Source organism: Pholis gunnellus (assembly GCF_910591455.1).
Source record: "Pholis gunnellus genome assembly, chromosome: 10".
In the NCBI taxonomy this organism is placed as follows: domain Eukaryota; kingdom Metazoa; phylum Chordata; class Actinopteri; order Perciformes; family Pholidae; genus Pholis; species Pholis gunnellus.
In genome coordinates this window covers 15,260,725-15,284,192 of record NC_136537.1, presented here as the reverse complement: position 1 = coordinate 15,284,192, position 23,468 = coordinate 15,260,725, and the positions used below count along the sequence as shown (strand labels likewise).

The 23,468-nt window shown below is 42.7% G+C and overlaps 1 protein-coding gene across 1 annotated transcript in view; it reads right to left on the bottom strand.

Annotated features, from left to right (window-relative positions):
* The window catches only part of mid2 (midline 2), a 105,666-nt gene extending 85,049 nt beyond the window's left edge, over positions 1 to 20,617 (bottom strand). Inside the window, exon 1 of the mRNA XM_079168100.1 lies at positions 20,564 to 20,617. The gene's annotated coding sequence lies outside the window, so the exon portion shown is untranslated. The remainder of the gene's footprint in view (positions 1 to 20,563) is intronic.
* Positions 20,618 to 23,468: the final 2,851 nt, after the last annotated feature.

Sequence of the window (23,468 nt, the reverse complement as noted above, 5' to 3'; positions counted from 1 at the left end):
TTATAGCGGTATTTGTCCTCCCTCTTTCTTTTAGTGTTTTGGGGTCTTCATGTGTTTGAGATTATTGGTTTCCAACTTCTCTTTGCTAGGTCAATGGGTTGTTGAATCTGAAATGCATGCAGCCTGTAGCCGCGAGCTAAAGCCTGGGCCTCTGCCTGCAGCTTATTGGCTTTCACTGGTTTACCTTCAGGGACTGGACCATGACATGTTCTCTGCCACTGCCAGTTTGTCATCTGAGCTGCCCCGGCCTCCACACATGTAAAGTTATAACCCAATAAGCAACGGCTCATATCAAGTGATCCATTGCTGGCACTCCATGTTACAGAAGACATCGTACAGAATTTGGCCTAAAGTATGGTTTGCATTAAGCAACCTGCAGTGAGTCTGTCAACGTCCCAAGTTTCCTTCCTAAATGGGCCCACAATCCATTTCTTGGGGTCATAACATATATAGTTTGGATTCCCTTCAGAAGACAGTCAAAATCTTGCAAGCTCAGTTTCTGCTGCGAGATATTAGTCTGGAAAACATCCACTAAGTATCGATCGAGAGAAACAGCATTCTTCAGCATTCCTCCCAAATGTATTCTCTATGCCTTGTTATATGTGAGCTCTGCTCAGAAAGCACTGCTTGCCAGTTGACCAGCTGGGTGCCACTGCTCAGTCCCAGTCTTTCACCATAAAATCCCATTAATATTGTTTTTTTTTACCAGAAAGAGAAGGTTAGGCAATGTGTTGCCATGCATTACGACTCTTTGCTGATCTACATGCAGTGTGAAATGTATGCAGGAGACAGGCTATGCCTGCAATGAAGAGATCAAAAGAGTCGGGAATAGAAAACAGGAGGGAATCTGTCACACCATACATCCATCCATGCCATGTCTGCCTCGACTCCCACATTCATCCCCTTGATCCATTCTATATCGCACAGAAACCATTTCCTCTGCTCATGAATGCTCCCCATTAATAACTTTGCAATCTGTTAGTTGCAGTTTTCGTACACTCCATAACTAATTACTACAGCTATCACATAGAAATTGCATGCATAATGCCACCTCCATCACAATAATCATAACTGTGGATATAAAAGTGAGTCATTTCTTTCACTGAAAAGGAGATTTAAATTGTCTTTGTATGACTAATACAAACAATAATATGAAGGCATTTACTTATCTCCACTGCTGACTTCTGCTCAGGCTAAACCGAGTTGGCAGTTATTGCCAATTATTTGTGACGGCCTCAGTCTATTGCAGGAAGTAAGTTGAATGGGATATGCGATTTTTGTTCTTAATGTATGATTTTCAACAGGATGAGTCAGTCTCTTCTAAAACAGTGGTTGGTTTGCTCCCAGGAATCACTCTGTTTTGACACTTCCCATTTAATATAACTAGAGCCACACTTCCTTGTTTGCTGTGCCAACTCTCGTGGTTAATAGGGAGCTCGTTACAGATCCCCGTTGCTTCGTTGCATATGTAGATATATTTTTGAACAAAGCTTTCTGTCAGTACAAACGCATTGGCAGCTGCTTTACACAGCTCAGACTTACACAAGAGCATTCCATACTGTGATTATACTAACTTCAATGCTCCAAACATACCACTTTTGTACCCAGCATAAAAGCAGGACCTCGTGGGTATTGCTGCTATTATAAAAACGGACAAATCCAAAGAACACATTAATAACACAAACACTGAAACCTAACACAGCATATTCATATACAGGCGATGGGTCAGATGTGGTTGTGTATTAATACAAATATTACTGGAAGCAGTGCCAACTTCAGACTGTCTCAAAGTTCCATCAAGGTAAATGGAAGACTGAAAAGACCTTTTAATGACATAATTAGATGTACGACTGATTAAGATGAAAAAAAGTTCTGCCAACCGGGGCTTATTTCTAAGCCGCTGAACACTAGACTTTATTTTAAAGTATTCAAGGACTTTTGAGGACCTTGAGTAAAGGTGAGGACCACAATATAATGTACGATCTAATAAGAACCTGCAGACACCATGATAAATCAGTGACATGGCACAAGTCACTTACTGTAACAAATGGCCAGAGGGCAATCTGAGATATATTCTGTTTTAGATATTTTAATTAGCACTGTGGGAAGGAAGGACAGAATAAGACCAATTACATGTCTGCTGTTTTAGTGAAGTGCTGTGCTGTGTTATTAACACCCTCTTATGGTCGGATTGTTCCACTCACTGCAAAAGGCGTCAAAGGATCCAAAGTACTAATTATTATGTGTGTTATTTTCCAGTTCCTTTTTACAATTCTCATTAAAGAGAAATTAAAAGGCAACTTTTTTTCCCGAACCCGCCTTTTACAATCCAAACCATGACTGCAGCGCGACATCCAGCATTAAAGCTTTGTGTAATGTCAAACGTATCTCCCTTGATCCATTAAATTCAATGGGACAACAATGTTTCCTTAAAGCCACCAGTGTCCCTTAATCTCCTTGCTGTCTTTGTTGAATAGACGGAACTTTACGCACGAAACGCCAAACTAAATAGATTAATAGCGGGTAACGCAGACAGAGTGAGCTTTGCAATGTGCCTTAGAGCACTGACAGGGAGCAGCACCTTGTATTCCTCAGAGGGAGAGGAGAGAGAGAGAGAGAGACTGAGGGAGAGAGAGACTGAGGGAGAGAGAGAGACTGAGGGAGAGAGAGAGACTGAGGGAGAGAGAGAGAGAGACTGAGGGAGAGAGAGAGACTGAGGGAGAGAGAGAGACTGAGGGAGAAGGAGAGAGGAAGGAGACAGATGATTGATGCATGGATAAACCAAGAGAGGGAGGATGAGAGAGAGGGAGGGAGGATATGAGAGAGAGAGAGGGAGGATATGAGAGAGAGAGAGAGAGAGAGAGAGAGAGAGAGAGAGAGAGAGAGAGACCACAGGAAAACAACCCTAAAGTTAGACAGTCAGGAAAGAGAATGTATGACTTTTGAAGGTATAAGTGGCAGCCTGGAGCATTGACTCTAGTTTATTTGAGATGGAAGCATACATGAGTGTGCCGATGTGTAATCGGCCTGATGAGCCATGTTGTGTAATGGTACGAGACGGGGCATCTCTGAGGCTTTATGGCAAATAAAACTATGACTACTACTACAGTGTACTTATGGGACACACAGGGTTGGTTGGGTTTGTGCTCTTAGTCCACCGTGTCGAGGTTTTGCTTCGCTCAAACAGATGGCGGCGAGAGAGAGAGAGAGAAAGAGAGAGAGAGAGAGGAAACAGGACTTGATATTCAGCAAAGAGCCACTGATTTAAGTAAAGGTTAGAGCCAAATAAAAAGCAGCTCACTTCTCAAGGTGCACTCCGTTCATCTCCCAACAAGGGCGCTGACCTTCCCCGTTAATGCTGCTAATCAGCACGCAGAGGCATTCAAAGCAGCCCAACAACAAGCATGTTCCCTCACGCTGTCAGCTGAGCTCAGCGGGATCATCACAACATAGTTCAACACCGCATGAGCCGAGTTATGTGCAGCGACACTTCAACACTCTGCTGACAACTTTGTGCATTTCATCACAATTTGACAGGGTATTAATTCTGGGGCACCGGCTTACTTCTTTGATGTTACCCGGTGGCAGATTTGTTTTTGATTTTAAAGTCAGTGTTCATTGCTTCAGACCAGTCGGAAAAAAAACAAAGGAAAGACTCTATGTAAAAACTGCATATGCAGTTCTAATAGACAAAGACATCTCGACTCTTAAAAGGAATACAGGAATATTACTGTGGTACCGTATCAGAAAATACAGACAAAATCACAACAAGTTCACTGTCAAGTTTCAAAGACTCACCTCGAAATCTACAACAATGTCACAAGAACAGTTCAGGCCACTGCTTTTCTGTTGGAAGAATGAGGATGCCATGAAGATGCTTATATCATTCCTAACAAAAGGTAAAAAATAAATGTAAAAAGTGTCTGTTTCATGGCACTGCAGCTCTCCAACTGAGCCTAAAACCCCCAAACACAGGCAGAGGGACAGAGCTGGTTCACATGCTTTAGCATGACAGTAACACATGAATCTAGCTGCTGAATCATTCTAATAACAAGAGTCTGCAATCCTCTGCGCAGCACGGCCGACACAAAGTAGGGACCGGGACTTATGGTCCTACAGTTACAGGGGACTTCAAAGCAAAATGTAAAAAATTATGTAATTTTACTAAAATGACTGGAAATGATCCCAGTGAGAAAACCAGTTGAACTAATGTGTCACTGTCAGCACACGTTTATAGACACAGAATGCTGCTGTCCAAATTGGCAGCTTACTAAACCAACAACACAAATCTGTCCATATTATGGCAAAAATATCCAATTAGCTCCGCGTGTTTTTTAGACATGATTAGACACACAGAGACACACGCAGAGCACCAGGTGTCTAAGTTTGAGCATTATACCAGCAGCCGACTTCAGACATGTCCGTCTGAATCTGGTCCATTCAAAAGATACGACAATTCCCAAAGGATGGAGGAAAACACAACAACCGGTCCCCGTTTCTATTTCCCGTGCGCCTCTCCCACCCCAACCCTGAAGCCCACACAGAACCAGAACCAGAGCCAGACACCTCTCTGAGCGGAGGGGAGGGGTTTTAGATACCTACCAGCTTTGCATGCCGAACTCTCTTTTCTTCTGTCATCTTGAAAGTAGCCCGAAATGAAGTTAGAAGAAACACGGGAGAAGCGGACAGACAGGAGGGTTGGATACTGTAGAGGACTCCCTTCTCCCCAAGTCTGTTCCACGCGGCGCAACAAAACCAAAAAGACCAGCCCGGTGCGTTCAGTCAGCGGGGCTGCACCGCTCCGCTAGCGACAGCGCCCTGCAAGCGGAATATTCAACTTTGGAAAAATGAGAGAGGGAAAGAGGGAAAGAGCGAGAGAGCGAGAGAGAGAGAGAGAGCGCGCGCGCGAGAGAGAATAAGCCAGACAATCACAGGAAAACGACTCCTCCTACACACACAATACAAAAAGCAAAAGCCAGCAGATAGAGCAGCGTCAGTGCCGAGCAGTGACGGCCGCGTTACTCCAAACTGAAACGACTTGCTGTCACTACAGCCTAATAACTCCTGTGTTGAGGGGCAGCAGACTACACGTCACACTCATGCATACAGTTTATTGGATAATCAGCTATAAATCAGAGGGCAAATGTTGGTGACAAACAACTATGGACTGGTTTACGGCTTATGGAATGAAGCAACCAGCGATGGTGCCTATAGTAGCAAAAGTCACACAATGAGGTCACACATCACCTTCACAGAGAGGCAGTTCAGAGGAGATGACAGCAGTTTTCCAGCCTGCATGACGAGTCAATTAATGACCACAATCCTCTTCATTTTCTTGTGCTGGAAAAATGATGCAACCGCGGGTAATAAAGCAGGCCTCAGATATTAAAAGCCCTGCGTTGTTCATTAGCCTACTATCAATAACTAAAACAGGGAGGTAATACTATGTTCAATTGCAAAAAAAAAAAAAGACCCAAAGGCGGCAATTAAAATATTCATAGATTCAAACTTGGGCAAACCTGGTTTATAATAACGCCGATATCACACTTTAATTTCCTGGATAAATTACATGATTACATGATTGTCTCTGTGTCTGTGTGCCATAATGCCTGTGTGTTTTCGTGTGAGTGTGATGCTACTATATGACACACGTCGGCCTGTTATTTAATGGTTGTTTATACGTCCCACATTTTCATTGTAGTACTCCCATCGAATTTCTAAGGGATAGCACACACCGGAGACATCCTATACTACCAAAAATATATCAGAGAATCACTTTGTTCCGAGCAGCGGGTGTGATGTCTGTGTCTGCAGGTGTGTGTTCTGCTGCTTTTGTGTGTGTGAGCTTGAGAACGGTGCAGAGGTCAAGAGGTTTTTGCAGAGCTTTCCAGCAGACTGCTCTTGTGTGCTGCTGCTGCCAGCCTGTCCTGCATCCATCCGACCTAACGCTGCCCGTAGTACCATTCCTTCCCCGTGCATTGCTCTCTGCATCTGCCCCGCGGGTGAACTGCGAGTGCCTTATGATAACAGACAGATGTAATGAGTAATGTAATATTGATGTAAATGGTATTCAAAACTGATCACATACTGCTATAGGCACTGACAGAGTTTAGGAAGGTCTATTTGACATTTCAACAAACTGTATGAACAGTGTTTAAGAGACAAATTATTTCTGACTCAAAAATGTCTCACCACTGGCCATGTCAAATACCAAAACATCATTATCAAAGTCAGAAGTTTATATGCATAACCCAAATAAACCAACCTTTACTGAAGTAACTTTTGAGGCATCACTGATAATTTACTTATTGGACACTGAAGTCATACAGTCAGATTTCTGAAGTATGAAAAACATGAATCTAATATGGAGCTTTGATTCTCTGCCCTGACCCGATTGGTTCCGACCTGATCCGCTGGGTATAATATGAATTACTATGTTTTCATTAGCACATCATCACCTTTAATTAGGAATCATTGTTTTTTGTATTGGCTTGGAATGAGCCTTTAATATCCACATAGGAAGCGGATCCTCCTCAGAGTCTACCCGAGAACGGATAAACCAAACACTGGCTGTGGAGCGGATCCCTTCGCGTTGTTCACGTTACCTGAAGGCCACGGTATGTTCTCCGACTTGGAAAAGGGAGTGGTGAGCGGAGGGGTATTCAGTTGGTTGCAATCTGCAACATATCATTAAATCCTACACACTGCTTTTATAGTGGAAATGTGTGTGTTAATAATAGGGCTTTGGGCCAAAACTGCTGCAGTCATTCAGGGTTGTGCTTGGACAGAAACTATGCAGGTTTATGTAGGGTCGGACCCGATTTTTCGGCCTGATCAAAGCTCTAAACTAATAGTTTACCAGTGAGTCAAATGAGCCTCCAGTGTAGTAAGCATCAGCGGCATGAAGGTGTAACACAGGCTGCTGTGGGTAATTAGTGCCAGACGAGGTGTGGCCCGACAAGCAGGTGTGCTCTACAACTGTCAACAAGCGCCACCCCAAATCGTCTGAGTACCTGTCTGTTTCTTTGAGCTTACTATTTACTATATTTACCCGTCAGCCTATATTCAATACATCTACAAACACAGATGTCATGCCTTCTCTTGTCTTGATAACTGTTTTTGGCAAACCCTGTCTTCCTGTCTGCAGCAAAATCGGCCTCCCAGTGTGCAAATCGTTCTCTACTGTATATGAGTCTATCTGTCTGACAGCTGTGCTTGTTTTTCCACCAAAGATATTGGGAAATCTTGTCACTGTGAAACCAAGGTGGTGTTTCCAGACAAACCGACATATTTTCTGTGTGTGGTTACAAATTGTTTGAGCAAGTATGTATTAAACTTGAATTCCCCACCGAGGGTATTTTGGATCCCAACAGGTCTTTTATGCTTTGAGCCCGACGGAATGGTTGGCTGATTGACTGCACAGATTTAGCCCGGATCCAGCTCCAGGCATCCACCAGTGCTGTCACTCAGATATCCTCACTAACCACGTGGACATCGGATTGTTGCGACTGGCAGTAGTGAAGGCAGCCTTGGCCTCGTCCAGGGCTCTAAATGAACTCAGCAATTTGTGGTGCTGGACAGAGAGGACGTATGTTAACTTGTAGTTTGTGCCGAGCAACCACTGGCTGCTGTACTATAATCGGTCAGAGGAACATTATTGATCATTTTGATGGCAGTCCATTACATTTTTCACTCTAACTTCAGCCAGTGAGACTCACTTGCTACTGCAATACTAGCTGGTTGTTACACCATACTCCATGTGATTATAGCAAATTTCATTAAAAAATCCAAAGCCTGCAAACCAGTTCAGGTCGTCGCATTGAGTTTGCCGTTACGCTCACATGGAATACTATGGCATACACCTTCAAGTGGAGCATTGAATGCACTGTGGGTTGTTAAATGTTTGTGGCATTTGGACTTTAACAGAACTAAGATGGGATGCTTTACCCTCTGAAGTCCTCAAAGTTACACTTAAACGTTGTGTGCCTTTCTAACTGGTCACTTAGCCAGATAGAAACTATCTACTGTAGCATAAAAGTGCCCAAAATGTCCTGTCTGCTGCTGTAGACATACTACCGTGAGTAGAATCCATAAACAGGTCAAATCTGTGTCACATTGGTGACAGGATCAGATCTAAAGCAGGTATGAGAAAACTAAATTGTAGCTGGCAGTGTAAAGCAAACTGAAGACATGTCTGATGAAATAATGGTGTGTCCTTTGAATGCTCTGTGTGTGTCTGTGTGTGTGTGTGTGTGTGTGTGTGTGTGTGTGTGTGTGCGCGCTCAGTGGAGGGAATGCCCAGACATTCTTATCATAGTCCCATTGCCTTCTTCACCCTCTGGCTCCACACCAAGACAGACTGGAGCCGAACACAGGCTGTCCACACACACAGAGCCAAACCTAAGGAGGGACTACTACTGTACAAAACTTAATTATTATTTCATTAAAAAAAAAAAGCAAAGCCTGCAAACAAGTTCAGGTAGTCACATCGATTCTGCCGTTACGCTCACATGGCATATTCTTTCTACTGCATACATATATCCAACACACCCTTATCAGCACAGAGGTGTATCTAAGCTGTCAGTGCTTTGTTAGATCTTTTGCTGCCATGCCTGCTGCCACATCGCTCACCTGAAAGCTACACTGTTACTTGCTGCTACTGCCGCTGGAGCTCCTTGTCACGCTTCATTTTAAAAAGGCCCACATCCATCCCAGCAACCTGTTGAGTCCACCCGTTGTTCGTATTTCTCCATTTTGTGCCTCCTAGTGTTCCCGTCCTCCTGCCTGTGAGCCATAAATAGATCTCAATGTGTCATCTTGAATGATGTCTCATTTCCTAAAAAATGCATGTCGAGGCGAGAGGAGTCTTACCGGAGGAGCTATGAGCGAGGATGCACGGGTGTATCCTTTGCAGAAGACGTATAAAAGATGCCTGACACCTCATGCCATGTTGTGAATTGAATAAAAAGTAAATGCATAAGTTGTTAAGAACACTGTTATACTCATCTGACAGAGATCATAAAATCCAGCGGCAGGCTATATCAAAAACAATGGACAGATGAAGCCTGCCATACTTAATACATAATTAACTGACGTTGCTTTAAAATGACGGCCCCAAAGCCCGGCTGTCTCATTTTGTTTACAACGGTTGCCTTGACTCCTCTCTCCTCGTGTCTCTTCCTTGCCCCATCTGCTCGCATCTCAAGTGGGAGGGATTAAGACACGAGGACAGGAATCGATGACGAACTCTCAACTTAAGTTGGGAACATCAATTTGACATGCAATAGCGTCAATTGCCACAGCACTTGAAATGATCTTAAAAAAAGTGAATTGGGAATCAATACACTCTGTCACAGGCTGCTGGGACACTGACTTACTGTACGGCAAAATTAAATTGAAGCAGCTTTTATTTGACTGTATTTAAATAAATAACTGTTCCCTTGGAAAACAAAATACATGTTGAAAAATGTGATGAAAAGACAGAATGAAAGACAGAATGAGGGCAGGCATGAGGACTGAAGCTGCTGTCGACAGAAGACAAACCGGCCGCTGGAGACTCGGCCTCACTATTGTGCTACAGTGGCCCAGGCATGGGTGATATTACATATCAAATTACCATCAGCGCCAGTACTTTAACAGTGTGTGTGTGTGTGTGGTTGCGCACTTGGAAATGCATGACAAATCACCAACACCACCACACAGCGTGTGTCCAGAGGAAATGCATCAGCTCCTCTCTTCCTCTTTCCTCTCCCAGCCCACAGATCATCGGGGACTTATTGTACAGCACCAGGCTGTCTGTGTGCTGCAGCAACATGAAGGGATCGGGGAAAAACACTCACAGCAGAGACATGAAAAAACCTTTGTTCCCTTCGGGAACGTAGGAAGTTTTCGACCGAGTGCAGAAACCTCAAGAGGGTGATCTGGTATTCTGTGCCTGCATGCGTCTAACTATTGTGGTGTAATAATACATACAGTCCTCAGTAGCCGTGGTAATCATTTTTATTTCACTCCGATTTTATTGAACTGTAATCAACAATTAACCTGGTGAGATATAGCTGGGAGACGTAACATGGCACTGCACATTTTGAGCCGTCTCACGTTCACCTGGCAACAAATGTTTGAGTAATCTAACATCGCTTCATGATGCACTTAAAACAACCTACATTTATTTCTCCATTACTTTAGTGGGATAAAATACTACAGGTTGGTACGTACACTTTTAAAAAGGGGTTAAAAATGGCATCCTCCAGGCCATCCTTTTCTTCATTTTAACTTGACTCCCTCATAAACCATAAATAAAAAAAAAGGCATGGAGCAGGATCAATAAAATACTCTGAGGGCAGAAACAAACAAGTTGCTGGGTGTGGCATCGCTCCATCAACTTTCCATTAGTCTCGCCATCTCAAATCTAATATTTTTTGCCAATAGAGTCAGACTGCAGACATTCAGTTTTCACTTCAACCTACACAGACAAAAACACCATTAATTTTTTGTATTCAAAAACAATTTAAGTGGAGAATTGAAAGCACTATGGGTTGTTAAATGTTGGCATTTTTACTTTAATAGAACTAAGGTATGCTTTACCCTCTGAAGTCCTTAAAACTCAAGTTAAACATTGTGTGCAATTCCAACTGGTCACTTAGCCAGATATAAACTATCTACTGTATCTACTGTAGCTACAAGTGCCCAAAGTGTCCTCTCTGCTGCTGCTGACATACTATCTTTAGTAGAATCCATAAACAGGTCATATCTGTGTCACATTGGTGACAGGTATGAGAAAACTAAATTGGAAGACATGGTGAACCCATCTGATGAAATAATGCTGTGTCCTTTGAATGGCAACTGCTGTGTCTGTTACTGTATGTGTATGTGTGTGTGTGTGTGTGTGTGTGTGTATGTGTGTGTGTGTGCGGGGGAGGGGGGAGGGGTTGCGTACTCTGTGGAGGGAATGCCCAGACTTTCTTATCATAGTCCCATTGCCTTCTTCACCCTCTGGCTCCACACCAAGACAGACTGGAGCCGAACACAGGCTGTCCACACACAGAGCCAAACCTAAGGAGGGACTACTACTGTACAAAAAAAACACAAAATGATGAACGTACAATTCATCCACTTTACGCCGGTTCACGCATTCCTTATAAGGTCATTTGGATGGACATAGCAGCAGGTTAGTGGGTGTTTGTCACCAACAGCATAATCTTCATTTGTGAAATAGAGACACAGTACTGTACACCACTATACAACCAAATAAATGAGAATAATATCAATTAAAATTGCTAAAATATATTCAGATAAAATTATTCGGCTAATTATTTGACCTTTGCAGCTGAAATACGAGCTTTGACTCATTGTGCACACCCAGGACACACTGACAAATATAAACAGTGATTTAAAGAGCTTTTATAAACCCCACATTTGTCATAATTAAAGTGCTTATCTAGTCAGTAATGTTTCTAAAACATAATTTATATTAGATAATATTAAAGAACTGAGATGCATTTAGGGGCTTTGGGCCACCTCATTAAGATTAGCAGACGAAAAACATGCACAACCAATTTGTCAAAAATAGTTGGATATCTGATGGAGACTAGAGCTTTTAACATGAAGTTAATCTGTACAGTACGAGCTCACTATACGTTGAAATATGCAATGATGTGTTAGTGCACCACCTAGAAACTTGAGTCCTTGCTATCATTTTCAGAGTCTGGTGTTTGGAAACATCATCGCTTTTGTCCACAGGGAGCGCCAAAACCAACACAAAATTAAAGTTCCTCGTAGCAGCTTTCACACAAAATTATCACGACCACAGTGCATATAAAAAAGTAAAACAGAGAAGATGGTCAACCTTATTAGTAAAAATAATCAATCATAAATCCCAAAACAATACATATCACAAAACAGAAACACAATCCAGCACCAAGCATTCTCTTTGGAAGTCAAACCAATGTCTCCTGACATCATTGTAATACTGCTGTAACTCCAGCTGATATGTATTACCACGGCTGCCTGAAACCTTCAAAAAGAATCTGGAATCAAATTCAGCTCTAAAATCTTGTTTCCATAAAGTCACGTTTGTGTTTTCTGCTTGAGTAGCTGCCCGGCTTGGGAACACGAAGCTTGTTGTCAGCTGTCAGAATCTTTAGGATCACAGGAGCGGCTTTTTTTTTTGATTCACTAATGATTGTTTTGGTTTACCATAACACTGGTGGCCTCGTAGCACCAGACTGTATCACACTCAGCAAAGTGGTTGGTTTCCAGAGGCTAGACGATGACTTGTTTGTGTGTGTGTGTGTGTGTGTGTGTGTGTTGCAGTTAGGTTAAAATACAGCCCAACTGGGACACATAGGTAATAGCTCTTAACAGTTAGTGGGTCCCCATACTGCAGTGGTGCCATTAACATTATGTATTTTACTTTATAATGACCTAATGAACTGCGGGGGCGGATTTAAAATGGCTCACGAAGCTTGTGGCTCACACAGCAGTGTGAAGCAAACGATGTGCAGAAAACAACCTGGGTGCGTGCGTGTCTGAACCAGACTTCACAGACGTGGTCGAGGGCAAGACGTGGGAGTTAGACGAGCACAGCACTGAATTATTTGACAGCAACCTACAAACTTCCCCGTATAGTTACTTCATATTCATTCTCTTATCTGAGGTCCACACGTCCAAACAAGATGACAAGATTGATTTGGTGAACGAGCACCCACCTGTTATTTATAAGGAAAGAGATGATTGAAATACAAATGGTTGATATGAAAGGTGCTAAATTACATTTTCAGAGTTAATATTGCGGCAAACAACTATTCTCCTCGTGCAGATAAAGAGGAGTAGTGTCCACCTGAGCAGAGAATGACGTCGCTCTCCCTCTATGCGTATTGTAACGCGAGCGTCTCCTTTCTTAGCCTACAAATATTACCGATGTAAACTATTTAGAAGTCGATTCGATTTGAGAGTGAGAGCTGGTTTCAGGGTTTCGAATGTGTGCCGATGGCACTACGCTTCTGATTACATTTGGATCACGGATCAGGCCTTTAAAAGACATTCCAAAACAGAGTGCTGCTTAGTATTGGTCAATTATGCAGATATGAGTATCTCACGTCCCCTGGGTACCACGGAAGTCGTTTAGGATTACAGACATTTGGAATGGGCTCACTCACCTTATCTCTATCACAGCGGATCAATAGGGCCCTCCTGCTAAGCACTCATCATTTCATTTCCCCTATTGCAAAGACCTTATGCTTCCTCACAAGGAGTGGCTGCTAAAACCTGGGACTCTCCGCATTGCATTTGTTGTAGCCTCAGTATCTTCTTCTCCCCTGTTTGGATAGCTCTCTAAAAAATTGAGTGGTTCTCAGACTACCGGGTGACATGAAGGGAGGCTGCACTGAGGACAGTTTCGATGACAGATGACTGGAGGAGAAGTGCTCAACGTGATCAGTCACTGTATACACTTCATGTGCACACACACTAACACACACACACACACACATATATATACACTCGCATGCATACTTCTAACGGCACTGGATCCACCATAAAAAAGTCCCCTTATGATTGTTTATTACATAACCCACACACAACAGTAGTCCCATGCAAAATAAGCAAACGAGAAATTATGTATGATACAGTCAACTGAACTAATCAGATCTAACACTGCAGCTTTGGAATAAAAACATCACTGGTGCACAGTGGGTAACATTACTTGTGAACATATATGTGTGTGTGTGTGTGTGTGTGTGTGTGTGTGTGTGTGTAGACACTGCTACCGCAGCAAAAGGCAAAGAAACCGAAGTGGGAAAGATAGAGAGCCTGTGAGGGAGACTGGAGACATAAAAAGCAAAAACACGGAGGAGGCAGAGAAAATATGGGTCAGACAGAGAAAGACAGTGAAGGCTCAATGTAAATCAGGAAGTGTAAACATGTACAGGCCTAATCTCATTATCCCCCGTCCTCCTGGGTCTGCGATGGGATGCTTGATTAAAGCAGGAGATAAAAGAAAAGAGGTAGAGAACATAGACGGAGGGAGGAAGGGGATTGAGTATATAGAGAAGGAATAAATAGTGATTAAGGGAAAGTATGGAGCAGGCATCATGCGTGGTTAAGACTCTACACAGTGCAGCGTAAGCTAGGAGCTGTGCAGCACTCATTAACATAAACCGAAGGATGGCAGAAAAAATGTGTCTGTAGCATATCGGATCTTTTTTCATGCAAGCTTTTGGCAAATTGCATGAAATATGATACAATAACATCTCCTCTGATTTACATGTTCACATGTGAAACCATTCAAAGCACATGTGGACCGAATGGATGTGCGAGGGATTGGTGTGATGATGCAGAGGATTGTGGGTGCTGTAATCATAATTTGTTCTTGAACAACAAAGAAACACTCTAAATATCGTAAAAATGAAAACTTTTATGAAGAATACAATGGTTGCAAACCCAATCTGAGTGGAACCTGCATATCATCGCCCTTGTCTCACTGCTGCCTTCTTTCCAACAGGGACTAACAGGTAAATTATAATAATTGTTACACTTAGTTTGAGATCAAAATGAGGCTAATTGGCACATTCATTTCTGCAAGAAGACAACTGTCAATAACAAAGTATCAAGCGCAGAATACAGTAGACGTAGTAGTAGTAGTAGTAGTAGCAGCAGCAAAGGGAAGAGTTATGCATAATTCAGACCTAAGAGATGAGCAACTGAAAACCCCCACAATCTTCTCCTCAATTTATTATTCATATTCAGCACCGATTGCATGTCCTACTCAACTTCTTTAAATTGCTTAATTTTTTTTTTTAGCAGCAAATGACCTCATGACTTTTTAAAAAGGGTTTGAGGCATATTCTCTTGTCATGCGCATCATACTGCATGTGCACCGTTTATGCACTTGACCTGAACATCTCCCCTCCGGTCGAGGTGTGGTCCAGTCTATTTACTCGAGCTTCAGGAGCTTTGAAAGGAGGGCGTGCCGAAGAGACTGGAGGCTCAGTGGATTATCACACGTGTTGACAAAGACTGTCAAAATCAATAATTCTTCAAATTAAGTGCTAATCATTGAGCAAACTCTAAGGAATGAAACACAAAGAAGCTGTAGTGGTAATTCAGTGCAGCGCTGCCATGCATGTGCCGGAGCAGCACGGCTTAGCCAAGTTATTTTCTGTTCCACACCGACAGCCCAAACACTAATCTGAAACCTGTTTGTTCATATGTTGTCTGGTGGTCTTGTTGTGGAATACTTAGGCCGACGTTGATGCACCAGATACGTATACTCTTGCTGCTCTGTAAACACGTTTACCCATTTGCCACAGGATTGTTGTCTGCCGCGACGATTCATTCCCCTCCATTTGCTGCGGTATCATCTCATTGTACTACAGAAAAAAAAAAAAAGGGGTCCGACACAGATATGAGCTCAACAATGCATTTTGTATATTAAAAAGATTCTCAATCTGAAGAGATAAATTGCTACAGAGGATATTAGCATCAGCAAGGAAATGTTTTGTATTGTGCGACCTAGACTCAGATATGGTGGTTAAAATGGCAAGACGACAGGTGTGTGCTATCAATTGTTCATTTCACGCATTAGCCATAAAGTAGACATGTTGAGCAGAACAATCCGTCTTTTGATTCAAGTTATTTCTCAGTAAATTCACTAGAAACAGTTTGAAATGAATCTCATTGGACTTTGGCCGACCTTTAAAAGTGCATTTACGTCCCCGACATTATCCCGCAGTACAAAATTCCCCCTGATATACACGCTTTTTAAATGAGTAGAAAAATTAAATAAAGTGCTCCCAGTTATTGAGTGTGGGCCAATAATGCAGTGGCATTTCACACTTGAGATATTTTCTCATACAGTTAGCGCAGACACCATGAAATAGCCTATAAAAGGTGTTGTCAAAACACGCACTGCGTCCCGCTCCAAAACCCTGCACGCAGTGCTGTTGAAGTGCTGCTGCGGTAACTGTACCCATGTCCAATGACAGCTCGACCTGAGGGGTTGGCAAAAGCCTTGTTCTTCGGCCTGCCCTGCCTTTCCTCTTCTTCTTCTTTATCCCCTTTTCCCCTCTGCTCTATGAAAGGCTGACCTCTTCCCATTTCTTCAACCTTTCCTCCATATCTACTCCTTAACATATACACGACCTCAACCATTCTGCTGCTCTCCTGCTGATTCCTGTGATTCAGTGGTTCATTATTGTCTTCACACCTCCTCCTCCTCCTCCTCCTCCTCCTCCTCCTCGCCTTTTTTCTTATCCTCCCTCTTTCCCCTTGCAATCCACTCTCCTCCTCTCCATCACTCAGCGGAGCTCTTCATCAAGCAGACGTCAGGCATCTGTCACAGTCCAGGCCAGTCTCGGCGTGATTGATTTTTGGCCCACCTGCGTCTTTCGTAATGACCAACTGTCAGTTATTTTAGTGCCCGCACTGCCTCCCCTCAGTATCTCCCGTCACCGCAGCATCTAGAGGCTAAATCTCCGAGCTCAGACCTACAGTGCATTATCTAGCTTGTCTTCAGATAAGATTTATGCAGGTATACCATAGATCCCCCGCTTGTCCTCCTTCCAATCCCGGAGGACAATGCTATCACAATGTTTATTTCACAGAAACAAATCGTTTACGTTCTGACGGCAAACACAATATCTCTTTTACGCTTAAAGTTTCCAATTATTCCCAGGCAATGACTTTTCCGACAGAAGCTAATAAATGTATGTTTGGGCCTGCAAGCACAACGCTGTGTTTTGATTTGGTCTAGTAACGGCTTGTAAAACAGTTTGGAAGCTGAGGCAGCGGACGATTTTGACGAGAATAAAACGGTAACTGGAGGACTGCCACGTATTGGAGCACAAGCAAGACACATCTCCTGTGTGGCAAGCCAATATCATTTCAATTGGGGAATCAGCACATCCTATTGATTAGTTTGAGTAGAAGGAATTTGTCATGTCCACGTGTTATGTCCATGTGTTATTTTCTCGAGATAACATGTTTTTCCTCAAGATCAAACTTCTCTTTCACGGAGACAACAAATGTTACTTGCTCTGCTCTTTGATCCATATGTTTCAGCATGGAGGCAGAGCAGCTTGCTTACACTGTAGCAAACTGATAAAAACAAAATCCAGAATAAATATGTTCGGACATCAGTGCTGACTTGATCGGGCGCTGAAGCCAAACAAGCCATTTCAATGTTCACCTTGAGGGATTGCAGTTCAGTGGATTCTGTTGAAGGCACAAGATGTTACTTCTTCAACTGAAGCCAGACCTCAGTGTGAATCCGAGACGTCAGGTGATGAAAACATGTCAGGAATGATTTCAAAAACCTGTTCATGTCCCGTGGCGACCCCCAGACTGAGTACGGATGCATGAGAGGAGCTTCAAACTGGAAGCCGAGTAAAGGCGGGGGCACGTCGCTTCCCCTAGCTGCACTCACCTGAGCTTCTTTGATCATCTACAGAGACCAGGTGCCACTTCCGGATCTGATGTAAGGCATATTTTCAAGATCTCACTCTCTCTTTCTCTACTTTCTGTCACTGTTTGTCCCCGGTAATCTTTCCTTCACTCTTTTGCCCTTCTTTCCCTCTCCTTCCCTTGCCCTCTTTCTCTCCATATGCCTGGCAGGGACAACTGAGTGCTCATGGAGAGCAGAGATGCAGCAGAAGGCGTCTTTGAACGAGAGCTTTGGCTGCAAACCTTTCATCTAGTGCAGTACCTGGCCAAGGCAGGCTGCAGGGGGGGGGGGGGGGGTACCTCGGCTGTCAGAGGGCACAGCAGCAGAGGAGGGAGGAGGGATGAGACAAGCGGAGAGGAAGGGAAATGAAATGAAGAAAAAAAAAAACTTGCCTCTCTCTTATTAATGATCTATTTATGCTTTTGCCAGGCTCATAAAAGAGGGCATAAATGAAGATGAGTGAGAAACTGACATCAGAGGGAAAAGATGGAGAGCAGAGAAGGGGGATGCCAAAGTGGAGCAGAAAGATGAGAGACAGAGAGGCCCTTGTGGCTCACAGAGGAGAACCTATTTACAAGGGTACTGCTAACACAGCTAGTTGGGACTCACTCCTGCTTTCACCTAAAATATGTCCAAGACAGGATGGGTCGTTCATTGGAAGTACCTACGTTTGCATAAAAAGTTGCATTCCTGCTATATTTTCCACTTAGCATAGAGGAAAAACAGAGGGAAAAAAGAGTGGGTCATAGACTGGATTATTAATAAAAGGGCATGGTTTTATGATTGAGCAATTAAACAAATTTGAATGGGCTGTAAACGCTATATGCCAAAGCATGGGAGTGCACTGAAATGATTGCGGTTCATTCAAAGCCTACACTAAGTGCAGCATGCAACATCACAACTTTGGCAGCGTTGACTGTGTGCATTATCCCAGAATGCACTGCTTGGCCTATTGCATCTGCTGCGGAGTGTTCCTCCTTGACAGGCAAAGACTGAGCACTCGGAGAGTGTGTGATGTTGCTCGACACAGAGAGGGCAGAGAGTTAATGTGTGTGCGTGTGTATTTGAGTGCTTTGTGTGCGTAAAATCCTTCAGAAACCGCTCCAAAAAAAAAAAAACAGGCTGCATGCTCCTTTTGGTAAGGCACATAATAACTCAAAAGCCTCCCATTGACAGCCGTTGTCTATGGCCGTGAAGGACTGTGAGTTTGACAAATGGATTCTCTCATAGCTGTTTACCAGCGTGGGTTCTGCATGGGAAAGTCAGGGAGGAATAATGCGAGGCAGGTCTGTCCTTAGTCCTAAACGCCACATCTGGGAACACAGACAAGGATCATTACCGAGTCAGACCGTGTTGACAAAATGTTGTTTACCTCAAGACGTGGCCATCCCTCTCAATTGTCTGTATCACACAACAGAAAATGGAAATTCATCTTTTAAGTCAGCAGGTACTTAAAGTGTAATCTGTTCTTGAGAGGCCATCATTAAAATCAAACAATGCTTGCCAATCGGCCGAAGCCTGGCTTCAATGACTTTTAAATGAGCCTCAATCTAGCCTTTTTCATATTCCTTTTCTCTCTCTCTGTCCCTCCTCCCTTCTTTATCAAAGACAACCTTGATCAAGTTCATATTAGACGTAAATGCTTCACATCAAAGACAAACAGTGTAACCATGGGAACTAAACCCCTTGCTCATAAGAAAAATAGATTGTTCTTTAGTCTGTAGTCGTCCAATAAGCTTTACAAGCCCAAGGGTGACAACCACTAAATAGAAAGTATATCACGGAGAATAAATTATGCATGAATTCATTTACTTTATGTCTATTAAGGGATCCCCTTCGATGGGTTAAGATAAAACACTTAAGCACCTGGAAAGCTATAGCTGCATCTGTAAGCTTCATCTGCACGCTGCATCATCCTAATACAGTTATTCGCTATAATAACAATGTTTTCACTTATTTTTGCAAAAACAGATATCTAAAAAAGAAATTCAAAATAAATATACATTATATACAGTATATATTTCACTAAGGTGAAGTCAAGCTATCACAGCTATGCTAAGTCCAATCCATTTCAAGCTATTCGTTACCGTCACAGAGGCGTAAATAACTTCAACAACAATTGTTTTTGTGAGAGAAATGCACACCCACTCAACCTGTGTGTAATAACGTGAAAAAAGCTTTTTCCACACAAACACAGATAGCTTCGAGAGCGTGGCACTCATCCGCTGGAGGAGGTTATGTGTTGTAAGCTCTTGTCAGGAGGATATGCACCAGGAAAAGCCAGTCGAGCGGTCTTAAAAGACAAGAGGCTGGGGGGGGGGGGGGGGGGGGGGGGGGCCTGAGGAGGCCCTGGACTCCAGCTATACAGTCCAACAAGTGCATTATGTTTCCACTCAGCGGGGGGCCGAGGCGGCTGCCAGGCTCCATGCGAGGCAAGGTGGCAGCTTAACAAAGCAAACCCCTTAAGACATGAATGAACGTATCCACTGCTAATCCAGTCATTTAAGTCAGCGTGGCTCTCAGTAGGTTTTCGGTGCATCACATGTACTCCAAACATTGAGGCTTTGAATCCTAATCATGACCTTGGTTATATCCTCCCTCCTCTTTCATCCCTTCCATCTTCTACCTCAACTCCCCCACTATGTTATCATCATTTTACACTTCATTTATACTTCTACTAATATGATGTAAAAAGAGGATACATCTCAAGCTGAAAAGAGCATCTAATCTTATGGAAACTAAAAATGTGCCCTCTCATACTGTAAAGCATAAAAATTAAGTTGAGGCAGCGCTTCTTCAACACACACACACACACACACACACACACACACACACACACACACACACACACACACACACACACACACACACACACACACACACACACACACACACACACACACACACACACACACACACACACAAAATAGACGAGTAAGCATGGGCATAATTTAATAAATAGGTATTGGTCCACAGGCTCCTACCACTCGACTGGAATGGTAGTTAGGTGCTGACAGAGATGCAAGTTGGGGTTGGAGAGGCAGAATCATGGGGAAGGATCCTGCAAAGTGGAGTTAAAAATAGAGCATGAAGTGGAGGAAGAGGAGGGGGGAGGGAACGTACCTGTGGGCTTGGAGGCAGCCTAGTTAGCAATGAGCAGCACCACTGTGGACGACGCTGGGCTGGAGAGGGAGAGATGGTGAGACGGAGATACAGAGAGGGAGGGATAGAAGGGGAAGGGTGGGGGGGGGGGGGGGGATAATGAGAAAACAAGTTAGATTAGCATGAAACCACATGTTAGAGTTCAAAACAGACAATTATTTCACAGTGGGCTGCGGATGGCAGCAATGACAAGCAATCTGTGACAGACCCACATGCTGAACTCATGTCTCCCAAACACACACACACACACACACACACACACACACACACACACACACACACACACACACACACAGGTGCTAGAGGTGGAGATTCCTTCTTCTTGCAAAAAAAACTATTTAAAGAGAATGCGGTCATATGTAACACATTATGTCACGCCATGTTGCCTACTATCTAAGAACTAGTCATTCATAAATAAGGTAGCCCTCCTACTCCTCACAGCCAATCGCTTCCTTTTCGACACATTATTTTCACATATAGTCGTTTAGTATTAAAATGTAATTCAACACCAGGGAAAACTACCAGCTAAAAAAGAAGGAAATCAACAGTTCTTATAAAACAAACAAATCAGCTATCAGCTGCATAAATCAGACACGTGTTAAGCCAAGAGCGACAACATCATCTTTCAAACTACCCTCCGTTTCCAAAAAATGAAAAGGAACAATATATTTACAACCCTGAAGAGATTTGATCACTACTTCTGGCTTATTACACTTCATAGAATGCCTCAGACTGTATATTACTAATAACAGGAATTCAAGTGAGATCTGGCATCAGAGAGGCGACAGTTAAATATTTACACCAGTAGGCAGCTACACAAAGGCAACAGCATGCAGTCAACACAGAAGAAGTCCCACCATGAACAATCGGGGCTTTGTTTACTTGAGGGCCAGCCAGGTGCGGTGTTACTTTTTTGTCAGCATGAAATATTCGGAGAATACAGGACTGATAGCCCATCGTTTCGGTCCTAATAAGCAATTGTTCCCAACCCGTTCAGGAGGGAATCTAGTGAGCGGAGAGGAAGACTTGGCAAAACAGACCGTGTTGAGCAGCTGTGTAGAAAATGCCTCCAGATTCTGAATACTGGGGATTTTCTACTATTCGGTAAAACACTAAGACAGCGTTGTTTGATATTTTTGATGTTCCTGCGAATCAAATATTTGGTTGCTTTGACATTTCTTGGACCGTGTGGAATGTTTTACGTGAATACAGATGAAAACACAAATGAAAAATTATATTTGTGTGATCGCTTCGTTCACATTTGTCAATTAGGTATATTTGCTGCACTCTGAATAATGAATTCTGTTTATAAATCACTCCGTAAGCATTCATTCATTTTCAATACAGCTCATTATTTAGCATATTAACTAATTCACATGATTTGTGCAAACAAAATCACGATTAATTACGAACGACATCGTTGCATGCAGCCAATCTCTCCTCCTGTCATCCACCGTCTCTTAATCATTGATGTGCATTGATGTGCCACAAGGAACCATTATGATTGCCTAATAAGAGACAATGGATGACGAAGTGGTGCAACAAGTTTTCATTTCCTCTGAATGCCAAGTAAGTAAGTAGTCTCTTCATCACAGACAAAAGAGACGAATACAAACAGAGGCAAAACTTTTTATTAATTCTGAAAAATACATTTGAATTTACATGATGTTTTTCAATGGTTAAAGGGGATCTATATTTAATGTATACATTTTCAAACCGGACACAGTTATTAACAGTTAACTGTTTTTTTTATTTCCATTTTGTTTCTACACTTCAGATAAACATCGTCCTAATAAACAGTTATCATTGGCACTGCACTCATTCACTCGGTCTGGATGTATGTGTCAGTTAATGTCTACTATAAATGTAAATGTGAGATTAGTGTCTATGCCAGCTCACAACTATCTGCTACTGCTACATAATGACCAGTGAGAATGGTTTATTTCAGTGATCATATCAATTAGCAGTTATAAACAGATAGTGTGATCACCCAACAAATCTTACAGCCTTGTGCACGTGAGATGAATTAGAATAGACTATAATATGTCTTTCTATTCTGCAAGCAGGTGCAGTATACAGTACCTGGTGACAGCATTTAGTCTAGTTTTATGTCTTTGAGAATTATGACTATTATTGATTAAATTACAAATCTTACATCACTGTTAAATCTCGAATAGGAAACCCATAAAAGGGTCTGATGTCAAAACAAAAAAAAAGTTAAGGGACATTGAGTGTTCAAGTTTAAAGCCAAAATCAAAACACTTTTGACACGAACAGATTCTGGAAATCAAACCGTGACTTTCAAGGCAACTTATTTTGCTTAGTGATGTATTTTCCATGTTCCCCAGACGACCGATGACAACGTGATGTTGTGCTGTACCAGACTTTGATAGTGGAATCATTTTCAAAACAAAAACTCAACAGTACGTTTTCAGGGCCTTTGAAGAGCAGCCAATTTGTACCGACTCTGATGTGAGACAACAAAGCTCAGTCATTCTCTAGTAGCTGTAGCAATATATGTAGAAACGTACTTACTAAAACAGACGAAAGCAGGTTGACAACAAGTAAGTAAAAAAAAAACATATAAACATGCCTTCACCAGCATTTACCAATTTGATTAAAGATTGCCATCACTGCCCTGTCATATCTGGACTCAGGTTAAGTGAGTGAATTCTGTGGCAGCATAACAAATATTTATGAGAAAAACTCTCTACTCTACTCTACAATCTATATGGTAATTTCAATCATTATCATAGAGTTACTCTTGGAATACATTGCTGATTGTTGACTTCCACCCGTCCATTTTCTGCTGTTTATCTGGGGCAGGGTGGCCATGGCTGCAGGCTAATCAAAGCAGTCCAGGCGT